This window comes from Phoenix dactylifera, chromosome 9 (genome assembly GCF_051530095.1).
Source record: "Phoenix dactylifera cultivar Ajwa chromosome 9, Ajwa_hap1_PhDact_Kaust_v1.1, whole genome shotgun sequence".
NCBI classification, from domain to species: domain Eukaryota; kingdom Viridiplantae; phylum Streptophyta; class Magnoliopsida; order Arecales; family Arecaceae; genus Phoenix; species Phoenix dactylifera.
In genome coordinates this window covers 3436965-3449801 of record NC_143198.1, presented here as the reverse complement: position 1 = coordinate 3449801, position 12837 = coordinate 3436965, and the positions used below count along the sequence as shown (strand labels likewise).

At 52.8% G+C, this 12837-nt stretch overlaps 1 pseudogene across 1 annotated transcript; it reads left to right on the top strand.

Annotated features, from left to right (window-relative positions):
- Positions 1-576: 576 nt before the first annotated feature.
- On the top strand, positions 577-3467 carry LOC103709209 (subtilisin-like protease SBT1.7 pseudogene; annotated as a pseudogene). The gene has a single exon (XR_015968623.2). The product of XR_015968623.2 is annotated as a subtilisin-like protease SBT1.7 pseudogene (transcript).
- Positions 3468-12837: the final 9370 nt, after the last annotated feature.

Below are 12837 nucleotides of genomic sequence, written 5' to 3'. Positions count from 1 at the left end.
ATAGAGCTTTTGGTGAAGTAGGCTTTGTTGTTAGGGACCATTATAGTAGACTGATTACAGCTAGTGGTCGGAGCACACCTGGTTTGACCATTGTTGGGGTAGAGCTATGGGCTGCTTGGGAGGGCATCCGATAAGCAAGATTTATGATGGGTGTCGACAGATTGTGCATTAAGGAAGACTTTGCCACGGTGATTGGCTGGATACGGGGAGTGGATAGATATGGCGACGGTCACCCGTTAATTCGGAAGATTTGCAAATTGGTTCAGGAGATGTTTGCCATCTAGATTGGTCATGTGTTTCGTGAGGTGCACAGAGCTGCGGACTGGGTAGCGTCATACGTGGCACGTCACTCTGGGGATGTCATCTAGATGAGTTTAGCGGGTGTTCCTCATCGGCTGCATTGTTTACTTTTTTTTGATTTGGCAGGATGTACTTAAATTTGATTTAATGAAAATGAAATGCCATTTCGACCCAAAAAAAAAAAACAAAAAAAAAAACTTTTTTTTTTTTTTTTTGGGGGGGGGCTAGAAAGATCAAATCCTTTAAACACGAAACCCTGTCCATCTCTCTCTCGTGGCCTCTTCCTTACCACCTATCTCGTTTCTTGCCTGCTACCTTTGTTCTCATTCTCAACAAGCAATCATTCCTCCGGACGAAACGAAAACCCCTTTCCCAGCCTTCTCCATCCACCCCCTCTCACTTTCTCCTCTCGTTTAAATAACAAAGCTCGCCGACGCCACCGCGATGGGGAGACCGATAACGGCGCCGGCGGCGCTTCTCCTCCTCCTCCACTACTCCTCCTCCTCCTCCTGCCACATGGAAGCAGCAGAGGATAAGCGGCGGACGTACATCGTCCACATGGCCAAGTCCCGGATGCCGGCCACCTTCGCCGAGCACGACCACTGGTACGACGCCTCCGTCCGCTCCGTCTCCGACTCGGCCGAGATCCTGTACTCCTACAACACCGTCGCCCACGGCTTCTCTGCCCATCTCACCCCCGCCGAGGCCGCCGCCTTGGAATCCTGTGACGGCGTCCTCTCCGTTCTCCCGGAGGTCCGCTACAAGCTCCACACAACCCGGACCCCCGAGTTTCTAGGCCTGGACAAGAGCGACGACATCTTCCCGCAGGGCAACACGGCCAGCGACGTCGTGGTGGGAGTTCTCGACACCGGGGTATGGCCGGAGAGGAAGAGCTTCGACGACACGGGCTTCGGGGCGGTGCCGGCCTGGTGGAAGGGGGCGTGCGAGGAGGGGAAGGACTTCAAGGCGACGGCTTGCAACCGGAAATTGATCGGGGCGCGGTTCTTCTCCAAAGGGTACGAGGCCAGCGCGGGCCCCATCAACGACACCAGGGAGTCTAGGTCTCCGCGGGACAACGAAGGTCACGGGACCCACACCGCCACCACCGCTGCCGGCTCCGCTGTGACGGACGCCAGCCTCTACGGCTTCGCCGCTGGCACCGCCCGCGGGATGGCGACGCGGGCGCGCGTCGCGGCGTACAAGGTGTGCTGGGCCGGCGGGTGCTTCAGCTCCGACATCCTCGCCGCCATGGACAGGGCGGTGGAAGACGGGTGCCAGGTCCTGTCTCTGTCCCTGGGCGGCGGGATGGCGGTCTATTATAAGGATATCGTCGCGATCGGAGCGTTCAACGCGATGGAGAAGGGGGTCCTGACCTCGTTCTCCGCCGGTAACGCCGGTCCCTTCGCCTCCAGCCTCAGCAACGTCGCCCCCTGGATGACCACTGTGGGCGCCGGAACTATCGACCGGGACTTCCCCGCCTACGTCGTGCTCGGCAACGGCAAGAACTATTCCGGGGTATCGCTCTATAGTGGGAAGCCGCTTCCGAGCTCGCCGCTCCCCTTCGTGTACGCCGGAAACGCCAGCAACGCCAGCAACGGGAATCTTTGCATGCCGGGGACCCTTATGCCGAAGAAGGTGGCCGGGAAGATCATTCTCTGCGACCGTGGGATCATCGCCCGGGTCCAGAAGGGGTACGTGGTGCGCGAAGCCGGCGGCGCTGGGATGGTCCTCGCCAACACCGACGCCAACGGCGAGGAGCTCGTCGCCGACGCCCATCTCCTCCCCGCCGCTGGCGTCGGCCAGAAGGTCGGCGATGCCGTCAGAGCGTATCTACTATCGGATAAAAGTCCGACGGCGACGATCGTATTCGGGGGAACGAAGATCGGGGTGCGGCCGTCGCCGGTGGTGGCGGCGTTCTCGTCGCGGGGGCCAAACGCGGTGACGCCGGAGATCCTGAAGCCGGACCTGATCGCCCCCGGGGTCAATATCCTGGCCGGGTGGACTGGGGTGGCGGGTCCCACGGGGCTGTCCGTGGACTCGCGTCGGGTGGAGTTCAACATCATCTCCGGGACCTCCATGTCGTGCCCCCACGTCAGCGGCCTCGCCGCCCTCCTCAAGGGGGCCCACCCGGACTGGAGCCCTGCCGCCGTCCGCTCCGCCCTCATGACCACCGCCTACTCCGCCTACCCCGGTGGCGATGGCGGCCTCCTCGATGTCGCCACCGGCAAGGCCGCCAACCCGTTCGACTACGGCGCCGGCCACGTGGACCCCCTGCGCGCCGCGGACCCGGGCCTCGTCTACGACCTCACCGCCGAGGACTACATCGACTTCCTCTGCGCGCTTAACTACACCTCCCTCCAGATCGCCGCTGTGGCCAAAAGAACCAACTATACCTGCGACAGTACGAGGACCTACGCCGTGTCGGAACTCAACTACCCGTCCTTCGCGGTGGTGTTTGAGACGGCGAGCGGGACCGGCGGCAGCGTGGCGACAGTGAAGCACACGAGGACGGTCACCAACGTGGGGGGCCCGGGGACGTACAAGTCGACGGCGGTGGCCGGTGGTGCGGTGAAGGTGGTGGTGGAGCCGGTGGAGCTGAGTTTCGCGGATACGGGGGAGAAGCGGAGCTTCACAGTGAGCTTTTCGTCGCCGTCGCTGCCGTCGAGGTGGTCTGGGTTCGGCCGGCTTGAGTGGTCCGACGGGAAGCACGTCGTGGCCAGCCCCATGGCGTTCACCTGGACGTGACATCATATAATCAATAGAGAAAAGAAAATAATAGACGGTAATTGATGAGGGTCGATAGTTGCTGAAGTACACCACAAAGCCGGTGGACCACCAGCTTCCTCGCCGTTGCTGTCTGAAGTTTGGGACGTGACAACGAAACGCGGCCATTATTGGCTTCCTGTTGCTTTCTGCTATTTAAGTTGGGCGGATGGACAAGAAAAGGAAAATACGAGAAAATAGATGCAAGGTGCTCGGGTGGCTTGGATTGCTGGAATTTGGATTTGGAGTGAAAGGAGCTTAGTTGGTACGTGGCTTTCTCTTTGGTTAATGATATTTATGTCTTAACCCAAAGAACCACAGGAACATGTATCGCTTTACTTCAACTAAAGCGACAATGAAATGTTGGGTGATGTGGTTAAAAATGAAGCTGTTGATTTGGAAAATGGTTGGTTGCATTGATTTTTGAAAATGGGTGGTTGGAAATTGAGTACTAATTAGGATTTTCTTTTTTTTTAAAAAAAAAACTAACATTGATGCAAGTCCAGTCGTAATACATGATTATGGGAGATTTCAGTTATGGTCAACAGAAACTTTCTATTATACTAGAGTTCTTGGAAGGGAGGAAAATTAATTTTTGCTAAATAATTCAAAGGTCTTGTTGCTGGAAATTGGACCCGGGGGCCGCCGCGAAACCAGGGGAGAAGGAGCTCCGCTGCCGGGAGGGCGGACGGCGGTGCGCCGGCCGACTGCGTCCTCCGTGGGGATGAGAGAGCGGAGAAGAGTGCGTCCTGGCCTGTCCTGCAAAAAAGCCGGTGGCCGGGCTCTCCGGCGCCGGCCCTCCGATGCTTAAGTTAGAGGGGGCCAATATGTGTAGAGAGCAAGGAAGAGATATGCGGAGAAAATAAAGAGAATATTGTGTTCAATTGTGTCTGTGCTGTTTTCTTTCTTTTTCCCCCCCGGTCCTCCTCCTCTTTCCTCCCAGGTTCCCTTTTATAGAAGGGCATTATGTTACCTGGGAGGTGACAGGGGAATTTGTCTTCTTTTGTGATAATTGGGCACGATTTGGCCCATTAATGGCGTAGTGGAGAATAAGGCCGAATCATACCGGAGTCAGGGAGTTGTCACGGTTGATCGGACCCGTTGGGGTGGTTGAACCGCCGGCCGTGGTGGGCCTGGGGTTCGTAGATGGCAGGCGCATTGATTGCCGAGTGGACCGGCGGTCAGGGAGAGCCATACGCTTTGATGGTTCAGTGATCCGGAGATCATCTTGAGCCGTGTTCATTTAATGACTGAGTGCATCGGAGGCCTGAGGGGGTCTCAGGCATTAATGATAGGTCGTGCCGAATACCTGCGGAGATCTCGTGCCTTGACGACTTAGGGATGGTGGCGGATTGTAGTGGAGTCATGTATCTAGTTGTCAGATCCTTTGGAGGGTTAGGCGGAGATTGGATATTTGGCTAAGGCATGGGCTCGGCGGGGTTGCCTTTTTGGTCGACGCTCTCTGGTCTCGGCCTTCTGGTCTCGGCTCTCTGGTCTCGGCTTTCTGGTCTCGGCCTTCTGGTCTCGGCTCTCTGGTCTCGGCTCTCTGGTCTCGGCCTTCTGGTCTCGGCTCTCTGGTCTCGGCTCTCTGGTCTCGGCCTTCTGGTCTCGGCTCTCTGGTCTCGGCCTTCTGGTCTCGGCCTTCTGGTCTTGGCTCTCTGGTCTCGGCTCTCTGGTCTCGGCCTTCTGGTCTCGGCCTTCTGGTCTCGGCCGATGAGCTCGAGAGCGGAAGAGCCCAATCACTTGGATGAGCTCGAGAGCGGAAGAGCCCGATCACTTACGATGAGCTCGAGAGCGGAAGAGCCCAATCACTTGGATGAGCTCGAGAGCGGAAGAGCCCGATCACTTGGATGAGCTCGAGAGCGGAAGAGCCCAATCACTTGGATGAGCTCGAGAGCGGAAGAGCCCGATCACTTAGGATGAGCTCGAGAGCGGAAGAGCCCAATCACTTGGATGAGCTCGAGAGCGGAAGAGCCCGATCACTTGGATGAGCTCGAGAGCGGAAGAGCCCGATCACTTACGATGAGCTCGAGAGCGGAAGAGCCCAATCACTTGGATGAGCTCGAGAGCGGAAGAGCCCGATCACTTGGATGAGCTCGAGAGCGGAAGAGCCCGATCACTTGGATGAGCTCGAGAGCGGAAGAGCCCGATCACTTAGGATGAGCTCGAGCTTGCTGACGGATTTGGGTGTTATAATTGCATTTGTGGGGTGGTCCATTTTTCCACCAACACTACCCCCCGACTTCCGAGTTCGAGCTGCCTTTTGGCTCGGACGAAGGAAGTAATCCAGTCGTCGATCATCCTGTAATATAGCCAAATATATATGGAGATGTGCATGCCAAGCAGGATGTACCTTTCATGCAGTTAGAGTTAAAAGTGCTTCAGGTCGACTCAGCGGCCTTCTTTGGCTTGTGGTCAACTCAGCAGGGTGCCCCTACTCAGATCGGGGCGTGTTGTCATAGGAGGCGTCGAATGGCGTTGAAAGGCGTCGAATGGCGTTGAAAGGCGTCGAATGGCGTCGAAGTGTCGTCGAATGGCGTCGAATGTCGTCGAATGGCGTCGAAGTGTCGTCGAATGGCGTCGAATGGCGTCGAATGGCGTCGAATGTCGTCGAATGGCGTTGGATGTCGTCGAATGGCGTCGAAGTGTCGCCGAATGGCGTTGAATGGCGTTGGATGTCGTCGAATGGCGTTGGATGTCGTCAAATGTCGTCGAATGGCGTCGAATGGCGTCGAAGTGTCGTCGAATCGGCGTCCCGAGCTTAGCCAGAGCATCATTGGAGATGCATACAGGAGACGGACTTCGTCCGTTAGCGATCGTGCGCCCTATTCGGGGCGACGTTTGGTCGTTTTTTGGATTCTCCGACCTGGAAATAGATAAAATATTGAAATTATTTGAAGCCAAAGTGGCGTCCTGTACCTTTTGGAGATATTTTGATGGCTTCCGAGCTTCGAAGTCCCTTAGGACTTAGCTTGGCACTAGCTTTCTTTGGCTCGATTTTCTGGGGGAGGTGTTCTGCATTCGGGCTTCTGAGCTCGGGCTTCGGAGCTTGGCAGCTTTCTGAGCTCGGCGGCCTTTGGTGCTCGGCCTTCTGAGCTCGGCGGCCTTCGGAGCTCGGCCTTCTGAGCTCGGCATTCTTCTGAGCTCGGCAGCCTTCTGGACCATGAAAGGATTTAGCTTCATAGTACTTTCTTGGGGTAGAATCTCCTATGAATCTAGCCAGAGGAGCGCTCATCTTTTGGAAGGCATACAAAATAAGGCATCAGCCGAGCTTTCATTATGTACTAAAATCCTTTTTTTAAAGCCTTGCAATAATGAGGGAAATAGCTACAGCGTCGTCATAAAGAGGGCTCAACACCCTTTTGGTCTTCATCAGAAAAGGAGATGTGACTTTCACAGTGCACGGATGCTTTGAGGAAGCTCTTTTTTCCGAGCTCGGAGCTTCTGGTGCCTCTAGTTGCCCGCCCTCTGATGGTATTGATGATGCCCGTGAGAGGTCAGTTGTCATTCTGCTCCTTATGCGGCACTGGATTTTGTTCCTCGGGCTCTCTCCTGTAGGCATGATCACGGACAAAATAACTCAACCGACCTCGGCGGACAAGTGCCTCGATCTCATCACGAAGCTCGTAGCAATCCTCCATATCATGGCCGCGATCTCGGTGGAAGCGGCAGTACTTTTTCGAGTGCTTCCGCGACTCTGTCGGACGCATTCTCAATGGAGGTCGGAGGTAGCCCCGACCCTCAATCTCCATAAGGATTTCTGCTCGGGTGGATGTGAGAGGAGTGTACGTCTGAAATTTTTGGAGGGGAGACCCCGGGCGAGCTAGGCTCTTGGGCCAAGGAGGCTCTTTCTCATGCCAGGGGAATCTGCTACTTGGTTGGGAGTGCTCCTGGTGCTTCTTCTGCATCTTGGCAGGTTGTTCGGCTTCCTCCCGCCGAGAGGCCATGGCTTCCTCAGCCTTGGCGTACTTGCGAGCTCGGGCCAACATTTCGGTGAGGTCCGCAGGGAAGTTCTTCTCGATAGAGAAGAGGAACCTGTAAGATCGGGCTCCAGTCTTTAGTGCCGACATGACGATTGACTGGTCCAGCTCCCGGACTTCCCATGTTGCGGCAGTAAACCGATCCAAGTACTCCTTGAAGGACTCTCCCTCCTTTTGTTTGATGTCAAGGAGGGAGTCCGACGTCCGTCGATGGGGCTGGCTAGCGGCAAAATTACTGGCAAATTGCCTGCCGAGCTGCTCAAAGGAGGAGACAGTACTCGGCTTCAGCCCGGTGAACCAAAGCCGGGCCGGTCTGATGAGAGCACAAAAATGCGATCTACACGCTCTTAAATTAGTATTACTGCTAACATATAACGATAAAATCACTAAGTTAATATTATATTTTTGTTTGGCACATGTTAGTATAAATTAAAGTTTAAATGCGCATTTGGTAGGGTTTAGAGGGATGCATCATGGCTCCAAACCGCGCGGGCCCAATCCTGCCATGATCTGATCGAGCGCATTTGCACCCAAACATCCGAGCCCGCGTGCGATCTCTCAGTGATCCTCGCATTCCCTCCTTTCCGGATTAGCACCTGCACTCTTTCGGAATAGAGATTCCCACTCTCACTTCATCACAAAGAAAAAGAACTTTTTAACTTCCAATCCCATGAAGAATAGCTGAAAATACTATTCATTCCTAAAATTACTATTCAGGCTGAAATCACTGTCCATATGAACAGTGTTCCGAGATAACACTATTCATATGAACAGTGTTCCGTGAAAACACTGTTCATATGAATAGTGTTACGTAAAAACACTGTTCATATGAACAGTGTTACGGGAATTTTTCTTAAGTTCACTGTTCTTCTTCCTCCCAGCTGCTTTCGGCCGTTCCATTCCAGTGTCCAAGTTCCATTCCTCTTCTCCCCGCGATGCATCAAGACCGACGTCCATGCAATTTTCCAGCATCCTCTGCATACCAGCCGCCTGTTCCACGTTCCCAGCTTCCTTCCAAATCAGTCGATCCATCAGCTCCCGATCCTGCCATTTCAGCCATCCGGATTCACATCATCTCCCACGTCCGCTCCTCCCAGTAGTCAGCATTCTTCACGCGCGCCCCATTCCTCTTCAGCGATGAAGCATCCTGTGATCGCGTCTGGCTCCACCCTCTTCCGGAAACCCAGCAAACTCCCATGCCCGTCCGACTGCAAGCGGGATCCAAACATCGCATCCAGCCATCCCGCCGATCACGACTGCAGCTCCTCCGCCTTTGCTCCCTTCCGTTTCCGCATCCAAGCATGCGTGGCATTCAACCTCCAGCCCTTCATCCGAATCAAAGATCTCAGCCTCATCCGTCCGTGCGCCCATTCCGCCCATTCCAGCACCCATCAACGATCGAGCCGTGATGCAAGCCGTGATCCGGCGTCCTCCTGTCGACCCCGCAGCAGCCGGTCTGTGCGTTTCCTCCCATCGATCACGGCAGACCCCAGCTGCCTTCCGCTTCGAATCCGGCGTCCGTGATCCACCTCTTCCGCAACGTCCCAGCAACAAGCCGTGATCGGCTCCTCCATTCCAGCCGTCGGCATTCAACGCCCAAATCCTAGCGTCCCAGCCACTCATGAAGCACCTCATCCGCGCCGGATCTTCACCCGTTTCAGTCTCCCAGCGTCACGCGATTCATCCCAAGACTGCGCAGCCCGGACAATCCTCTCAACGTAATCAGAGGGGGGTGGATGACCTATTTAAGAGTGGAGGAATAGGGAAGAAAGGGAGCTCGGTGTGCGGGGTGGAGGCCAAGTAACAGGAGTGCTCGGCTGGTTCAAGAAGGAACAGGGGAGAGGGCTCGTTTTGAAGGAAATGCTCTGTTTTCTCTTTTGAAAACAGAGCATGTTCTAATATGATTTTTTGTTTTTCTTCTTCTTTTTTTTTTAAGAGTTTTATTTATGCTAAAGTTGTAATTTCTGTTGTTTTTAATTTCCGTTCTTCAAATTCTGTAATCTTTCTTCTTTTTCATGCAATATATGAAATTTTCTTTTATGCAATTTATGTTCCAGGTTTCAATCTTCTTAGCACCATTTTCATCCATGCCAAAGTAGTCCTTTGAATAGTTAAACATTTCATGAATTTATAAATGCTCTTTGATTTCTAAGAACTTGTCTTTTCATTATTTTTAAATAAAATTCATTCTCCGGTAGACTAGAGAATCTATTAACATCCCCGACATAATGTTTTTCTTTTGTTATTCAAAAATCGATTTCGAATTCGAATGAACGTTCTAATTTTTATGCAACTCCAATCGCCTCCCTGTGGATCGACCTCTTACAACCACTATTCTTCGAGTAGAACAGGTAAGAGTAAATTAAATTAACTTTTGTTCGTCGGTTCTAACAACGATCTGTCTAGCATATTTTTAGTTAGACAGGAATCGGACGAACACGGTCCTCGGAGCGTTGCTGGAAAGGCTTTGCACATCATGGCCTCCGAGGCTCCTTGTAGGGCCATTAAGACCCGATAACTCTCCAGGTGGTCGAAGGGGTCGGCCCTGCCGTTGTAAGGCTCCACCTGGGGCATCTTGAACCGCGGCGGGACTGGTTCGTCATCAATTTGCTGGGAGAAGGGGGACTTTGTGGTGAACTCAAAGTCACCATCACGTCCCGGTTTCCTTCCATGGAGTGCGTGGATCTGGCGCTCCAGCTCCTCGACCTTCTTGTCGAGTTCATCATTCTGGGGGATCGCTGCAGCGGTCCGTTCTGGTGCAAGTTGCCCTGGAACTGACTCGACCTCTGAGGGTTGGGGCCTGCCACCAGGGCCTTTACTGGGTGTTCTCTCCAGAGGGAGGCCTGGACTTGAGAGTCCTGACCTCGAAAGGGAAGTCCGCTTGTAGGAGGCTCCGGTTGAACTGGGGCCGGAGGGGGCGGTACCGTCGGGGCGCCCCTAGGTTGCAAGCCTTGGACAGCGGTAGCCAAGGCCTGCACCTGTTGCACCAGGGCATGAAACTGCTCCGGCCGAACTTGAGGGGTTGACTCGGCCGGAGGTGGCGAGTTCTGGACAGAGTGTCCAGGACTAAGTGGAGGACGTCGAGAGGCATTGGAAGCCCTTTTGCTTCTTAGCTTCATGGCAGCGAACTCGGGCCCTTCCTCTAGCGCCAACTGTTGCTGGAAATTGGACCCGGGGGCCGCCGCGAAACCAGGGGAGGAGGAGCTCCGCTGCCGGGAGGGCGGACGGCAGTGCGCCGGCCGACTGCGTCCTCCGTGGGGATGAGAGAGCGGAGAAGAGTGCGTCCTGGCCTGTCCTGCAAAAAAGCCGGTGGCCGGGCTCTCCGGCGCCGACCCTCCGATGCTTAAGTTAGAGGGGGCCAATATGTGTAGAGAGCAAGGAAGAGATATGCGGAGAAAATAAAGAGAATATTGTGTTCAATTGTGTCTGTGCTGTTTTCTTTCTTTTTCCCCCCCGGTCCTCCTCCTCTTTCCTCCCAGGTTCCCTTTTATAGAAGGGCATTATGTTACCTGGGAGGTGACAGGGGAATTTGTCTTCTTTTGTGATAATTGGGCACGATTTGGCCCATTAATGGCGTAGTGGAGAATAAGGCCGAATCATACCGGAGTCAGGGAGTTGTCACGGTTGATCGGACCCGTTGGGGTGGTTGAACCGCCGGCCGTGGTGGGCCTGGGGTTCGTAGATGGCAGGCGCATTGATTGCCGAGTGGACCGGCGGTCAGGGAGAGCCATACGCTTTGATGGTTCAGTGATCCGGAGATCATCTTGAGCCGTGTTCATTTAATGACTGAGTGCATCGGAGGCCTGAGGGGGTCTCAGGCATTAATGATAGGTCGTGCCGAATACCTGTGGAGATCTCGTGCCTTGACGACTTAGGGATGGTGGCGGATTGTAGTGGAGTCATGTATCTAGTTGTCAGATCCTTTGGAGGGTTAGGCGGAGATTGGATATTTGGCTAAGGCATGGGCTCGGCGGGGTTGCCTTTCTGGTCGACGCTCTCTGGTCTCGGCCTTCTGGTCTCGGCTTTCTGGTCTCGGCCTTCTGGTCTCGGCCTTCTGGTCTCGGCTCTCTGGTCTCGGCTATCTGGTCTCGGCCTTCTGGTCTCGGCTCTCTGGTCTCGGTCTTCTGGTCTCGGCTCTCTGGTCTCGGCCTTCTGGTCTCGGCCGATGAGCTCGAGAGCGGAAGAGCCCGATCACTTGGATGAGCTCGAGAGCGGAAGAGTCCGATCACTTACGATGAGCTCGAGAGCGGAAGAGCCCGATCACTTGGATGAGCTCGAGAGCGGAAGAGCCCGATCACTTGGATGAGCTCGAGAGCGGAAGAGCCCAATCACTTGGATGAGCTCGAGAGCGGAAGAGCCCGATCACTTAGGATGAGCTCGAGAGCGGAAGAGTCCAATCACTTGGATGAGCTCGAGAGCGGAAGAGCCGGATCACTTAGGATGAGCTCGAGAGCGGAAGAGCCCAATCACTTGGATGAGCTCGAGAGTGGAAGAGCCCGATCACTTAGGATGAGCTCGAGAGCGGAAGAGCCCGATCACTTGGATGAGCTCGAGAGCGGAAGAGTCCGATCACTTGGATGAGCTCGAGAGCGGAAGAGCCCGATCACTTAGGATGAGCTCGAGCTTGCTGACGGATTTGGGTGCTATAATTGCATTTGTGGGGTGGTCCATTTTTCCACCAACAGGTCTGATTTTTATTTTTAAGAAAAACGCTCTTAGGAATCTCACTGTAGCGTCAGGAGCATATTCGGTATTTTTTTAAAAAAAATATTTTTAGAGACCGGAAATTAAAATTAATGGAGTTGTTGGACCGGAGATTACAGTTATGGTCAACAGGAACTTTTACGAGTCTTTGGAAGGATGGGAATTAATTTCTGCTTATGTAATCTAGTTTTGATTACAATCTTCGGCGTTTACATTAGAGACCAGAGTTCTCAGGTGACTCGGCCTGGTATTTTACGGCAAGGTGAGTTCTTTCATGCTGATAATATAAGGATTTATATACTTGTTCATGTACGGTGCTGCAGGGTCCCACTCTCGCTCAAAAAATGGTACCTGTTAAATATTTTTAAATTGAATCCAGAGACTAGCCCTAAATATCAGTAGAAGGCTGTGGGGAATGCCGTTACTTTGCGGGGAATGCCGTAGAAGGCTGTGCACGCGTCCCTAAGAAACGGAGTGGTGACTTTTTAGCACATTGCTGACCTACGAGTTATCGTTAGGAGTAATATAATTTTTTTTATTTTTTTTTTTACGTGAATACCCCCTAAATATCAGTTTTTATATGGATATTCTTCCAAAATTAATATTTACATATATATCCTCGTAAAACTCTATTATTGTACAAATATCCGTAATATAACGGTTGTTCTAACGGTGTTTAAAAAATCATATTTATATTAATTAAAAATAAAATAAAATTTTAAAATTATGTTATTGTTTCTGTCTACTTTCTCTACTATCGGAATCGCGATCTATTTGCATATCTACCCATTAAGGGTATTTCATTTTAATTTGAAATCGTTAATTTTTTAACGTCGTTAAATATCATGGGTACATATGCAAAAACAAAAATTAAAAAAAGGATAAAATGGTAAAACAAGTGTTTTATGAGGGTATCTATGCAAATATCAATTTTGGAAGGGTATTCATGCAAAATTCGATATTTAGAAGGATATTCATGTAAAAAAAAACTTTTTTTTTTAATACAACGCGAGCAACACACCTAAAGAGAAGGAGCGCTGCACCTCAGCCCCGGGCTAAGCTGAGAGCGGCTTGCACTGACTTAAGTTAT